The following is a 15,357-nucleotide window of genomic DNA, read 5'->3' on the forward strand; positions in this document are numbered from 1 at the left end:
TATACATAATTTGAAGACTGCTTGTACTTTACTTATATTTGGGATTAAACACATTTTGAGACTTGGCCTAGGGACTTAACCAAAGACAAATCCATTCTAGCCACAAAATCCCCTTGGACATTTTCTCCCTTTGTGGCCCTAGGATATTTCTGTTTGCTGCTTCCTCTCCCTGGAGTGCTTTCTCCCTGAATACCTGCTTGGCTTTCTCCCTCACCTCCTTTAGGAAATATAAAATTTAAAATTTCAGCTGTGATTTCTGTCTCTTTTTCCTGCTTTGTATCCACTGTACTTATTGCCATCTAATATATTACATATGATGCTTATTTATTTTATTTGTCTGTTGTCCCTCACTAGAATGTATGCTTCAGGAAGGCAAGGATATGTGAATGTTTCGTATCCTCAGATCCTATAATAGTGCGTGGTGCACAGCATGCATTCAATATGTTCATGTATTTGTGGAATGGTTGAGTGAGGGCACAAAGATGAAGAAGCAAAGTGGCTCCAAACAGTTTATTTTAATTGTTTTATGTCACAGCATAGCTATAAGCTGAATATGTATGCTCTTGTCTGGTGGCAGGTAGCTTATCTGGGATGTGAATCAGCATATAATGGCTGAAAGCACACTTATTAGCTGTGTAACACTGGGCAAGTCACTTGACCTCCTTGTGTCTGTTTTTTCATTTGTAAAATAGGGTGAACAAAGTCCCTCCTGCATAGGATTATTGTAAACGTTAAATAAGTTCATATATTTACGTGTATCTGACATAGAACAATTGGTACATAAGTGTTTACCATAATTATTTGCTTTTCTGTTACAGAATTAAGTTTGGTTTTGCAACCAAACTCTGTTTTCTTCTGTAAAACAGGGAGAACAAAGTGCCTTCTGCATAGGATTATTATAAACATTAAATAAGTTAACATATTTACATGTATCTGACATAGAACAATTGGTACATAAGTGTTTACCATAATTATTTGCTTTTCTGTTACAGAATTGAGTTTGGTTTTGCCCATCTGAAATATCTGTAAAGATATAAAATATCTGTAAAGACTCTGAGGATGGAACAGAAACTTCGTAGTTTTCTTCAATCTTGCATAGCTCAAGGGGTAACTATTTCCTTCTGCATGGACTGTCACCCTCCCTCCTGTCAGACCCTGCCCCTGTGCTTGCCTTCAAGCCTTCATACCTTCAAAACATCTTGCTCTGGTCACCTTTTATAGGTGACCTTTCCCCATCTTAATTTCCCTATTCTGTGTTTTGTGGCACACTGATTCTGGGTATGGAGTATGTGCTCAGCCAGCAAATCTGTTAATCATTATCTTAATTGGCTTGGTATTTCCCAGTGTTCCTTTTTCCAAGGCATAATTTATTCTCTCTGTTTTTGAATGAAGCACATAGAATTGTATTACCTGAATTTCACCATCCTGTAAATCCAGTCATTGCCATATTCTTTTCTAGCCCTGACCAGTAAATCTATTCTTTACTTATCATGCTAACAACAGCAACAACAACAACAGAGAGAGAAGCAAAAGTCTTGCTTAAATGATTTTAATTGCTATGCTGTCCACATATGCTCATGATGAGAAACACACCTCTCTCTTCTACCAATTGCTTGGCCTCCCTACTTCCATTTTCTTAGTTTACTCCTAAGAGCCCAATGTAAACCTGACAGTTTCTTCTAGATGTTGGAACAAACTGTTTTCGTGATTTTGAGTTTCTTATCAGTGTGTAAATGGCTCTGAAACATCAGTTTAAGCTTTGTCCCTTTCCTGTTCCAGATTTTGAGGTCTAGCAGGACAGGTACACAGAGGTTCGGCTTCTGGATCAGATCCTCCTGGTATAGGGAGTTGGATACAACCATCTCTACAACTCATCTCTCCGTGGAGCCCATTGGAGATGTCAAGGCCACTGCACACTGTTTTTCTTTACTTTGGGTAGTGCAAATAAACTGTCACCAGGTAAGAAGTGGTCTCTGTTTAGAGTGGCAAAGACTCACTTTGAGCACTAAAAAAAAAATGGAGAAGAATGTTAAACAAAACAATATTATTTTTACATAAAATACGGAACTTTTTTTTTTTTTCTGTAATACATTCCTGGATTCAGCAATCGAAAGCAGAAAAGTGAAAAATGCACATTTTCCTTATAGACCTATGTTCACTGCATAGCTGACAGTAAGTTAAAAATACTTGGCTGGTGAGAAAGGTGAGAAATGGATGATTCAGCCCCTCCAAATAAAGAACCTGCAGCTGAAACTAAAGGCTGATCGGATGTAGCGTTGCAGAGTTGGTTTTAAGTTCTCTTCTACCAGGCAAAATTCAAGGTACTGAGCAGCATGGGGTGTGGTATCTAGACATAAAAGCCTTTGTAAAAGTGACAAAAATGTCAAAATGATAATTTTGAAAAAATGAGGTTCAACTCTTACTCTTAATTAGAAACACCAGAGAGAACACATAACACAGGAGTTCTTGTTACAAATCCTGCCTCTGTTTACCTAACATTTTCCTCTTGTGGGTTGCCTTGTCTCATTTCGAAGGCATTGCAGGAACTGTTTATGACCCTGGCCTGCTCACTCCCCCACAGCTGGCTTATTTTTGACTGCCAGTCAGTCAAGGTGCTAATTGTGCCTATGAATACCTCACAGCTATTCTTAACACATTGTTCCAAACAGTTCTCTCTGGCATTTAATGATGGGTTTTGACTTTTTTTTTCCCCAGCGCTAACATTCAAGACTCCACTGGGTTGAGAGCTCCTACTTTTTTTTTTTTTTCCTTAACTTATATTTTAGGTTAAGGGGTACATATGCAGGTTTGTTATGTAGGTAAACTGCTGTCACAGGAGTTTATTGTATGGTGCTGATGCTAAGGTAGTAAGCCTAGTACTTAATAGTTATTTTTTCTGCTTCTCTCCCTCATCCCATCCTCCTCCCTCAAACAGGCCCCAGTGTCTGTTCTTCCCTTCTTTGTGTGTGTGTGTTCTCATCATTTAGCATCTACTTATAAGTGAAAACATGCAGTATTTGGTTTTCTGTTCTTGTGTTAGTTTGCTAAGGATAATGGCCTCCAGCTCCATGCATGTTCCTGCAAAGGACATGATCTCGTGCTTTCTTATGGCTGGGTAGTATTCCATGTTGTATATGTACCACATTTTATTTATCCGGTCTGTCTTTGGTGGGCATTTAGGTTGATTTCATTTCTTTTATTTTTCCCAGAAACCCCGAACAACCCCATTAAAAGTGGGCAAAGAACATGAACAGACACTTTTCAAAGGAAGACAAACATGTGGCCCAGAAGCATATGAAAAAAAGCTCAATATTGCTGATCATTAGGGAAATGCAAATCGAAACCACAATAAAATACCATCTCACAGCAATCAGAAATGGCTATTACTAAAAAGTCAAAAAATAATAGATGCTGGTGAGGTTGCAGAGAAAGGGGAATGCTTATACACTGTTGGTAGGAGTGTAAATTAGTTCAACCATTGCGAAAAGCAGTGCTGTGATTCCTCAAAGAGCTGAAAACAGAACTACCATTGGACCCAGCAATCTCATTATTAGGTATAGACCCAAAGGAGTATGAATCATTCTACCATAAAGACACATGCATGTGAATGTTCATTGCAGCCGTATTCATGAGAGCTCCTACTTTTGACGTCAACTTCTGTTTCCTTTTAATGTCCACCTCTTCTATTGTTTGTTTCTTTGCCGCAACCACCTTCCCTTTTATTTTTTAAAATAAAATTTTCTTTTAGTAGTTTTAGAAAAATGCAGAAAACATGAAAAGATAGCAAGGAGTTCCCATAAATTCATCACCCAGTTTTTCCTATTGTTAGCATCTTAAATTAGTATGGTGTATTTGTCACAATAAATGAAATAATTTTAACTATACTTCATACTTTACTCAGATTCCCTTAGTTTTTACTTAATATTCTTTTTCTCTTCCAGAATTCCATTCAGGATGACACATTACATTCGGTATGTCTTCTTAGAATCCTCTGGGCTGTGACAGTATTTCAGAATTTCCTTGCTTTTGAACATACTGAGTTTTGGTAAGGTATTTTGTAGAATATTCCTCAAGTGGAATGTATCTGATGTTTTTCTCATGAGTAGACTGGGATTATGGATTTGGAGAGGAAGGCCACCACATCATATCAAGGATGCATCCTACCAACGTGATTTCTCACTGTTGATGTTTGATGGAGGTAACCTGTTGGTAACTCGACTGAGGTAGTGTTTGCCAGATTTCTCCACTGTGAAGTTACTTTTTCCCTCCCTTTCACACTGTACTCTTTGAGAATGAGTTTCTATACACATGCTGTACTTAAAGAGTGGGGAATTATGCGTTGCCTCCTGGAGGGTAAAGTGTCCACTGTATATAAATTATTTGAAATTCTTCTGCACCGGGGGTTCTTTTCTCTTTTCTTTTCTTTTCTTTTCTTTTCTTTTCTTTTCTTTTCTTTTCTTTTCTTTTCTTTTCCTTTCCTTTCCTTTCCTTTCCTTTCGTTTGCTTTCCTTTCTCTTTCTTTCATTCTTTCGTTCTTTTCTTTCTCTCTTTCTCTGTTTCCTTCCTTCCCTCCCTTCCTTCCTTCCTTCTTAAAAATCAGTATGTGTGTTATGCTTTGTATTATATATAATCAAATACCACATTATTTTTAAAGTTAAATTGGAGACCACCTTTATTTTCAAGGAGTCACTTGTCACTTCCCACATCCCATTCCTTAATTGTCTTGATTATTATAAGCTGAATAGTATGGTTTAGAGAGTTTAAACCATATCAACACAGTTCTAGACAGCTATTTTCAAAGGCTTCTTCCAGATCCTCCCTTTCTATCCTCCTTCATAATCCCAAGACATTAAAAAAAAATAACCTGTGCTTAGAACCCTGCTGATAGAAATGCTTCTGGTTTTAGGTAACTACCCAAACTTACTGGAACATTGCCCTACCTTCTACTCCGCTTTGCTGATGTAGTTTTCATCATATCTTCTTTGTGTTGTTTTGAGCACTGGCACTCAATAAATATGAAATGATGATCAATACAAGGCACTAAGTGATCTCAGTTGAGAAAATACTAAACAGAAACACAAAAACATCAAGGTATAATACAATTTTCTTTTCCGTCATCACCGGTTAGCCCAGTTTGCACTTTCTAGATACAGAAGATGGAACATCATGTTATCCAAAATATAATGAAAATTTCTTCCCAGAAGGCTTTTTAAGGGCAAATGGAAGTACATTTTAAGCCCACAAATCTGTTGCTCATTGTAGATTTTTCTTTATTATATTTTTCAAGTTCATCCCAAACCATAAATGTCTAAGTGACTTCATGTGCTTGAGGCTCTGAATTTTTACGTTCCCACCACATTCAATTAGTTGGCTCCTTTTGCCTGAGGAAGAAATGGCTTGTTATTTTTTGACTACGATGCTCCATCTGTTATAATGGCCTTCGTGTATTCGTTTCTATCAAGTTACCAGCCACATGTGCAGCTCCAATTATTAGAAATGGAGTTTAGAAAATCTATAATCACTCCCTAGACAAATATCTTTTTAACTGCTGTTCCACTGGTTGACTTGAGTCTACTACTCTTTGGGGGTGATTTCCGTTTTCTTTAGTTGCAGCCCCTGGAATGCTTTCTACAAGCATGGAATTAGGCAATGGTAAGCACTTCTTGAAGATGACTCTTCTGTTTCATTATGGCTATCTGGAGGTGGATCTTCTTGTTATTTCTGATCCATGATATTTGCAAAGCTAGACCACTCCCTTATGACTTCAAGGGTCTTCCTGGTTTATTGCTTCTCTGGCCTAGCTCTTCCGATGTTCAGGTATGGTATATGACACATCTACCTACTCTGTGGTCTTGCAATGATCATTTATTGTGCTTTTTATGGCTCATACCCTCCCAAATTTGAAACTGATGGGCTTATAATAGGTATTTTTTGGGTGGGTCCATATATATGGATGCTGTGGAACTGAAGTGTGGTATAGAGTACAAGCATGTACAGCTGTTTGGGTGGTGGCAGAGGTAGCACTAGGAAAATGGGAATGGTGGTTGCAAAGGGGCCACAGGTATGGTGTAAGATCTTGACATATGGGAGGCTGTCAGTACCTAACATAAGGGAAAAGCATTATTTTAGAGGTACATGTGCCTGCCCTCTAAATCACAGAAGCATTGAAGAAAGACTTTGGATTTACCTGAAGTCCTGAGTTCTAGTCTTGTTTTTGTCTCCAACTGGTTGTGTAGCCTACAATAAGTCACTTGAACTCTGTAGACCTCTGTTGTCTCATTTGCACCTAAGCGGGTTGGACTAAGACTCTCTAGTTCCTGTAATATTGAATAGCTTTTGAAAATTTTTCACAAAGCTGCCTTATTTGCCAAGCCAGCATAAGGTCGAATTTATATAAAGAATGAAGACAGGTTTTAACCATCTCTCTTTTACTGGAAACAAGAGCAAGCTGGAAATTAAATGAATTTCAATGCATTTCTACCATGCAGATTTATTGAGCGCATGATAATAAGAATGCAGTAGTGAATAAGACACAAATGTGCTAACTTTGTAGACACAAAACATGTCAGTTCCCCCTGCTTCTCTCCAAATTCCTACCAGATCTTGAAGGAAACAGTCTGGGACCAAATCTCTGGTTGGCTTTTTCCAAAAGCTCTATTATCTCAGGGTTGTGGCAGAGGCCCTTCAAGGGTCAAAGTAAATTCAAAAGACTTCCTAAAAGTGACTGTTTTTATCTCTACATTGTCAGGTTTTTGGACAATAAATCATTATCCAATCTATTTATTACCCAGGCTCCAAGCTGCTGGCATATGTGGCACCTTTTTACAGATAACGAAATGTGTCCTATCCAGAAAAATTGCATCAATGTGTGCCCTCTGTGCACAATTAGGGAAAGGTCCTAATTGGGGCACCAATTAGGGAAAGGCCCTCCTTCTTACAGGCTGACTCAGCCTCTCACCAGAGCACCCGGGGCCAGGAACACACACAGGAGCTCTCGGACCCTGTCCAAGCCCTCAGTCCATGTCCACACATGACCACCTGGCATCCCTAAGAGCCTCCCTCAGAACAATGCTGCTCTTTGGACGTTTACCAGGAAAGTGGGCTCTCTGAGAGTCACTCTCCTAACAGAACCAGGCTGTTAAGACAGAGTCTCTTTTGCTTCATATTTAAAATATGGCACCGTGTGCAAGCTGCCTCAGGGTTTGGATGACAGGCATCCTATTTTTGTCAGATTGTCCTGGTTTTTAATACTTTTTTCCCTTCGGTGTCCTGAGAAATCCTTCTGAGTGGCGATGTGTCCCCTTTAATAAATGAAACCACCCATACAAGATCACAGCACTTGAAATACGACTATGAGGAACGTGTAGAAGTGGAGTTGTGATGGCACTGCCAAAGCTCACTGAGCTGGATTCTCCCTCACGCACAGTCTTGTTTAATTGGCCTAATGAGTTTGGCTGATGTGACCAAGTGATCAATCAGGTTAGTGTTATGAGATATTGGAAAATAGGATTAGAGAAGAGAAAAGACTTTTGGCAAATTGACTGCAAGACAGGGAGACAAGAAGTCTTGATTTAACAGTTGAACACAGTTTGTTTTTTTCTCCTATCCCCTGAATGCTGATAAGACATAACAAAACCTACTTGGATGTGCTTCCTTGCACATGTTTCATTGGTATTCATTTTGCAGACCCCCCTCTGTTTTGATTCAAAAGTGCTTTTCTTTTTCTCAAACACAATAAGCTAGAAGTTCTGCCTCTTATGAAACATTCAAGAACCAGTGAATGCCTGCTATCTAGAAAAGTGAAATGCCCTCATTGAATTCTTGCTACCCTTGTGTATTGTCAACAGATTCTGTGAATAAAACAAAACAAAACATGAATTTTAACACTGATGTGTAACATTAGCTTCATTTCAACATTAGCCGCTTTGATCCTATGTATGTGAAGTGGGTGACTGACCAGGAGAGGATTTTTGCGAGTGGATTTTCTTTCTCCCTCTTTTCAAATGGCTATTAAGGGAGGAAGTCCTGGGGTCATCTCAGTCCAGTAACTGAAACTGCTTGAGACAGACATTCTTCCAGCTCTGGGAAGGTTAGAAATCAGGTGAACTTCTCACGCTTGGCTGGTTTTCCAGTTGACTTGCTGTGTGGGAGGTAAATATGGGTATCCTGCAGCATGTGGCATTCTACAGTTCATTTACAAAGACCTAAGAGCTTGATTTTGTTTTCTAAAACGCAACTTTGAACTTCAGTCAAACTTGTAAAATTGGTATAAATTTGCTCCTCAGCTCTGGGAGTAGGAAATGTTTATTTCTGTTCAAATAAATCTGACTCTATTCCCTCCTCTTCCCTGCAATGCTGGTAGGAAATTTAACCTAGTCTATTTTTGCCCCTGACTTTCCTTTCATTGTTCAAGGGAACAGAGGGTCTTATACCTTTCAGAAAATCTGACGAAGGGCCTCTGGTCTTGCTGCTGCAGAGGCTCCCTGAGAAGAGGGTGTATCTGGTGCCACACCCTGCACTTGGCCCTGGGGATTTTTTATCCTTCCTGGACTACAGATTTCAGGATTTAGACCTAGGCCTCCATCACCTCGTTAGTAGCCCTGCATAGGACGAGGCCTTAAGGTCCACTGGCATAAAAAGGTCATATCTTTTAGAAACTTCTGAGCTTTCCTCTTGAATAATACAACTATCTCCTTTGGGAGCCTAAGCTTCTGAAAACTCTCTCCCTTAGAGTGAGTCAAGCCTCAGACATCTAGATCACAGAGCCTTGCTTTCTCCTTGAGATGGAGCTAGGGAAAGTATCTCTCATTCTCTCACGATAAACGTACAGGCATACTTAAATTCTCAATCCGTGTTCCCAGCCACATTTGATGTTGTCTTAATTTTTTTTCTTACTCTTGAACTGTTGAATAAGCTACCAGCATTTTAAATAAGCTCAGGATTATGTTGCCGGGAAGTAGTCTTTGATATCTGTGACAATTCTGTTGTTGTTATTTGTTTTTTTTTTCTTTCTTTCTTTCTTTTTTTAATGGGGAAAAACCTGAAGTTGTCTTTCTCATTGCCTTTCTCTTCATGTTTTAAGTACAGAGTTCTTCTGAAGGGCAGACTTTGTGGTTCTCGTGGAATGTAAATAGCTCAAATGGCTCCACTTCCAAGAAACCTTCTTTAACCTTAAGGTTGAATGAAGTAAGCGCTTTCTCCTGTTCTCTAGTATATTCCCAGCAAAACTTCGAGCATACTGTAAAAATGAATTTATTGCACATACTTCCATATCCAGGGAGAGCTCTGATTCCTCCTCTCATACACCCCAAGAGGAAGGGTCAAGGAAGTATTGAACCCAGGAACTTTTTTTTAGGGCGGTGGTGGTGAAAATCTCAATATGAAGAAGGAAGGTAAAAGAATTGCTTCAGTTTTTGTGGCCTCTGGTCTATGTTTGGGCTTGTTGTTTTAGGTTCTTTCCTGATTCATTCATTTGTTTCAACAATTTTTTCTTGAAGGCTACTTTGTGTCAAATATTGTCTAGGCCCTGGGAATAGCACAGACATAATTCAGACAATGCTGTGTGTCCCTATCTTATATTTCAGTAGACTGTCTCCCTTAGGCCTAGATGGTACAATGAGATTACCCTGGACTTGCCTACTTCTTGGGAGGGATTCCCTTTTCCTAAGAAGGCCAACTGGGAAGCAGAATGGGTCTTTAAAAAAGGTGTCATCCATGTTAATGCTTCCATAGCCTACCTAGTTAAAGAGCTTATAGCTTGAAAGCTGTCTGTTCCAGCCTACCTTTGCTTTGTGCAGCAAATAGGAAGCAACTACCATGTGCATGGCAGTCAGTATTGAACTTGATTGGCATGAAGTCATCAAGACCATGTGTCACGAAGACTGTGTGCATCTCCAGCCTCATCTCTGATAACATCTCCCCTGGGCACCCAAAGTTCTCTGGATTTCCAGGAGGAGGCTAATTGATAAGTCCTCTGCTGGAGCCCCACCGTCGCCCTCTTTCTAAATCATTTTTAAAGCAAAACTAGGCAGGGCACAGTGGCTCACACCTGTAATCCCAGTACTTCATGAGACTGAGGCAGGTGGATCTCTTGAGCCCAAGAGTTCTAGAGCAGCCTGGACAACATAGTGAGACCTCGTGTCTACAAAAAAATAAAATAAAATTAGCTGGGCATGGTGGTTTGTGCCTGTGGTCCCAGCTACTCAGGAGGCTGAGGTGGGAGGATTGCTTGAGCCCAGGAGTTCAAGGCTGCAGTGAGCCATGATTGCACCCTGGTACACAAAACTACCCAACTCTACATTGTTGCAATGGTTTTCTCGATTTCTTGTGTCCCTATGTAAATTCTGGTGGGCAGAGACCATGTTGTCTTTACTCTGGTATCCTGGCAAAAGTACCTTGCATTCTAGCAAAGCTCCTTCTTCTTACACTTGTGGAAAAAATGAATCTGGAGATACATTCAGGATGAAACAGAATGATGCTGAAACTATTCTCTTCTGCAGTTCAAATGGCTATCCTTTTGTTCTTAATTATGTATCACTTTTGGTCTTAGGAAAGTATATGGATATATTGTGAATAGATGAATAAATGCTGACATGTTTCTTTTACTCAAGGTGCCCTACTAGATCTGTGAATTACCAGGCAGTAAATTGTCCTGCACTTAGTGCTCAGGGTATATGGTAAGGGAGATGAGACACATACCAATGACCATAATAAAGGATCAGAAATCCTGAGAGCCAATAAAATGCTTCAAAAATTCCAAGGAGGGGAAATGTCATTAAGATTATTCATATGTTTATTTTTGAGAGGTTTTTTGTTTGTTTGTTTGTTTTTCATCACAATAGAGGCTACTGATTTACTTATGGGAATGGGGAAAGGTGAGATTCCAGGATTTGGAGTTGTTTGCCAAGAGGCATGTGTGTCCTAATCTTCATGAATACTAAAATGTTGGTCAGATGCAGAGAATATACCATGGGGTGAGAGTCAAAGGGCAAATCCAGGGCCTTATTTTTCTCTCTCCTGCACATCTCACTGGATCTCATCTCACCTGTCATGCTCAGCTGGGAAGTTGTTAGAACTCAGAAGACTGCAAAGGGAACATAAGGTCTTAACTTGTTTTCTGTTATCTCGTCCCCCACCTTATTCTCAACCTGAAAAGAACCTATTTTTTATTTCCTAAGCTTCAGGATGCCTGCATTTTGTGTTGTTTTTGTGTGCATTTTCATTCTGATTTCAGTTGCTTAATTATAGCATTTGATCTGTGTTTTGTATAACGTCCTCCATCATTCTTAAGCTTGTCTTGATAATAGTGTTTCTCTGATTTGTACAAATTTTCATTTATACCACATGTTAGATAATTGCCTTGAGTTTCATCCTCTAGAAGTTGTCTCTGGCTAAAGTTATATCAGGTTAGAAAAATCTGGCTATATGACATTTAATAAAATATAAACACCATGGTGGTCATTGTCTACTTGTGAGATCCCAGGGTTCAGAGGTTCCGAGAGGGCTGCAGCTACCTTAGCAATAGGATAAAGGCTATTTTGAAAACAATGCCATCATATGCCAGCCTAGTAATCAATGCCAAGTTTGGGACCACTAACAGAGCATGGCTGGCCTCTTACCACTGCCTTTTAACTTAGCCAAAGGATGGCAGGTGGATTCTCTAAGCGTTGATAATTTTTTAACTAAAAAGCCATAGGAAAAGAGAAAATGTACTGCCTCACCAGAGGCCATGATAACTGTTCAGAAACAGCTCATCTGCCTATGGAGTTCACTTAAGATAGAGCTGCAGGAAGGGCTGTGACCCATGTTCATTGGAAATTATGACTCGGCACATTTTTCCTGCACAGTCTTGTGCATCAACTTCTGCTCATTTTTTTCAGGGTCAGTGTTCAAAATGACATTTGGAAGATATGCCTGACTTCTGCCTGGCTTTCAACAAATCTGGAATCTTTTGCTCGCAGGCCCATAACAAATGCTGGCAACATTTTTTGCAAACATGGGCCAAATTTTAGTTTCATTATAAAATATAAAGTCAGAGCTGGCTTTGAGTTTTGCTCTAACATTTCACACAAAACTAACTTGCAGTTCTTCCACATGGATTCAGTGTCTAGGGCAGACGGCCTGCTACTCTAAAATGCATATGGTGTGAGGATAGTGTAGGGGAGGGGATAGAGTTTGTTCCTATGTGGAAACAGGAAGGTTTTGGGATTTACTGCAAGAAAGAGTTGGATTTTAAAAATTACTCCAGCAACGGCAGCTTTATCTAAATAGTTTCAGTATTACCAAGGGAAAATGGCAGTGAACCAACATTTTATGGATTGATTAGTGCTAGGTATTGTGCGTGACATATATAATCTTACTCAATTATTACAATACTCCATGATGAGAGTATCCATTTTTCCTTTTAACTAGGGAAATAACTCATTTACCTCTGGACTCTAAAAATCACCTCTTTGTCTCTGTAATACATCAGATGTATGTGCATGTATATTTATCAACCAAAGGATACTTTTTTGGCAAGGAGTCGAAAATACCCTCCAGTTAGAGGCAGATCCAGCTTGATTATGTTTCCAGTTCTTGAGCAGGGCTGCAGCACACAGTTGTGCAGGTTGCTTACTGCATGAGATCTCCTGACCAGGGGACAAGCCAGGGCTGTAACACAACCCCCACTCTACTCACTAAGCTGCACCCTTTGGTTCCAGACTATGTCCACAGGAAGAAGGGGCACCTTTTTCTTATTTCTTCCAGTATGGTAGCAGTGACTCTGCTGATGCAAACAACAAATTAGCCCACCTAGGAAAGAAACTTTGAAGCTAGGTAGTTTCCCTTTCATCCTGGCATCCTGGGGTATTCCTCTTTTCATTTTTCCCCTTCTCTACCATGCACCCTGGGGCTGTCCATTGGAACTCCATTTATCCTGACTGCTGATTGCACTCTGGACTGGACTGGGAAGGGGGCTGAACTGGAAAGTATACATCTGCCTTCCCCTCTGCCTCTCTCTACTATCCACTAGGCTTGGAGAGTGGGCACTGATGCAGTACCCCTTGCTCCCTTCTAGGCATTGCTCTATATAAACTGCTTAGATGCATATTCAGGTTTGTCTTTTCTTATACCCTTTCTCCAAAACTGCATGAGTAGTTAGGAAAGTATACATATTTTAAATCCCCAGAATTTCAACCTTTAGAAAATAGCATAAAGGAAAATTTGACTGAAGTGTTATTCTTCAATTCTTAAGCAAGTATGTTTAGCTGCATAGATAAATGAGTTAAGAAAAAAACACAAAGAGGGAAAGATTGCTGTAAATTAATTAACAAATGCTTATTGAGCATCTTGCTTTATTCTGTTTTATTTATTTATTTAAATTTTTTTTTTTTTTTTTTTTTTTTTTTTTTTTTTTTTTTTGAGACAGAGCCTTGCTCTGTTGCTCAGGCTGGAGTGCAGTGTGATCTTGGCTCACTGCAATCTCCGCCTACTGGGTTCAAGTGATTCTCCTTCCTCAGCCTCCCAAGTAGGTGGGATTACAGGTGCCCACCACCACAACCAGCTAATTTTTATATTTTTAGTAGAGACAGGGTTTCACCATGATGGCCAGGTTGGTCTCGAACTTCTTACCTCAAGTGATCCGCCCACCTTGGCCTCCCAAAGTGCTGGGATTACAGGCCTGAGCCACGGCACCTGGCCTAGCATCTGCTTGCTTCTTAAAATGCATTACATTCAGGAACAGATATAAAAATTAAGACACAAGAATGGATTTAGTTTAAAAAGATGTGAAAACCAGCAGTGTAACATAACTCGCATATAATCTAAGTGTTGGAAATAGGGACCCCAAAACTTGAATTTGTTCCCCAACTCTGACTCTTAATGTCCCCTACCATCTTAGCAAGTTGGCTGACCACTGGCCTTCATTTTCCTTGTCTGTAAGTGAGTGTCCACTCTCCGTAATACCTTCCTCCAAGGATATTGTGTGCCTGGAATGAGATAATGGATGTGAAATACTTTAAAATGTGTGAGGCTTTTTATGCATTTAAGGTTTAATTGTCCTTACAAAGAAAGATGAAAATATCATTGAGAGTATCTTTAAAACACATACATTTTCCTTTTTAAATAACACATACCTTGACAAATGTGGAGAGAATAAAGTATACATTAAAAAGAGAAAAGAACAAAAAACTACTTCTAAGACCCTAGAGATAATTACGGTTAATATTTTGATATATAACTTTGCAGTCTTTTATAAATTTATATTAGTTTATCACAACTCAGATACTACTGTTTATATATTTTTAAAGCCAGTTTATCACTCAACTTCAAATCAATTTAATGATTTACGGTATATGTACAACTGTCTCCTGGGCTCTCAGTAAATATCAGCTTTATATATAGTCCAGAGATTTTTGCCTGATAGCATATCATAATCTGATTTTCATTAGATTTATACACAAAATCAAGACACCTCTATAGAGTCATTAATATATAAGCTCAAAATAAGTAATTTTCTTCTTATCAACTCCGTGCTTTCAAATTGTATCCTGTATCAGGAGTTGAGTAACTCAAATAATCTCCAGTAAGATATGCAAATAATAATATCCTAAGTGGAATGTTAATATAGGCAAATGTTAAAAACTCTGGCTGCTTTCCAGTACCGTTGTCTGTTATTAAGTGGTTGATTTGCTCATGATAGAATGTAAGTAAAAAGTTAAATACACAGGGGAGTTCTAAAGTTTCCAAACAGTGTAGGGGTTGTAGAATAAAATGATTACTTGGAAATTTAACTCTTTTACACATTGGGACTTTTCTTTGTATCACTGCTTTTCTTATTTCTTATTTTCTTATTCTTTTCACACTGGGAGTTTCAAATCATATATGCTTAAAAAAAATGAAAAATACCCTCAATTTCCCACGGACACTGGTAAATACACGTTGCCTCCTTTGGGCCTTTTAATATGTATCATTTGCCTCATCTTGCTTGGTTAGTCACACTAGTATGCTCATGATTATATAAATTGTCTTAGGTGACATGATACTTTCCTTCTTAATCATGATTAAATGTAAAATGGCAGAAACACTCCTTTTGGGCAAATAACTTTTCTCGTTTTAAATGAATTCTATTTAGAAACAAAACAGATGAAATGGAGGCAATATCAATTACAAGGATGATAAGGCTTTATCTGATCACATCTTCAAGGTTTTATGCCTTTTCCTTCGTGTCCTGTCCTTCCCTCCTCCACTCCCCGCTCTCGTTTCTCTGTATGTCAGGTTTTAACAAGGGGAAAAACAAAAACTTTGCAAGGATATTTTGAGGGTGAGAAAATGTTATGATAAACCTGCATTTCTTTTTTTTTTTTTTTTTTTTTTTTT

At 39.0% G+C, this 15,357-nt stretch overlaps 1 long non-coding RNA gene across 1 annotated transcript in view; it reads right to left on the reverse strand.

Annotated features, from left to right (window-relative positions):
* Nucleotides 1-1,660: 1,660 nt before the first annotated feature.
* Nucleotides 1,661-15,357, reverse strand: part of LOC108545138 (uncharacterized) — a 17,418-nt gene continuing 3,721 nt past the window's right edge. Inside the window, exons 2-3 of the long non-coding RNA XR_001890053.1 lie at nucleotides 13,872-13,967; nucleotides 1,661-2,005 (exon numbers count right to left, since the gene is read on the reverse strand). This is a non-coding gene — a long non-coding RNA (uncharacterized LOC108545138). The remainder of the gene's footprint in view (nucleotides 2,006-13,871; nucleotides 13,968-15,357) is intronic.

Source organism: Rhinopithecus bieti, unplaced genomic scaffold (genome assembly GCF_001698545.2).
Source record: "Rhinopithecus bieti isolate Rb0 unplaced genomic scaffold, ASM169854v2 scaffold_27611, whole genome shotgun sequence".
Lineage (NCBI taxonomy): Eukaryota > Metazoa > Chordata > Mammalia > Primates > Cercopithecidae > Rhinopithecus > Rhinopithecus bieti.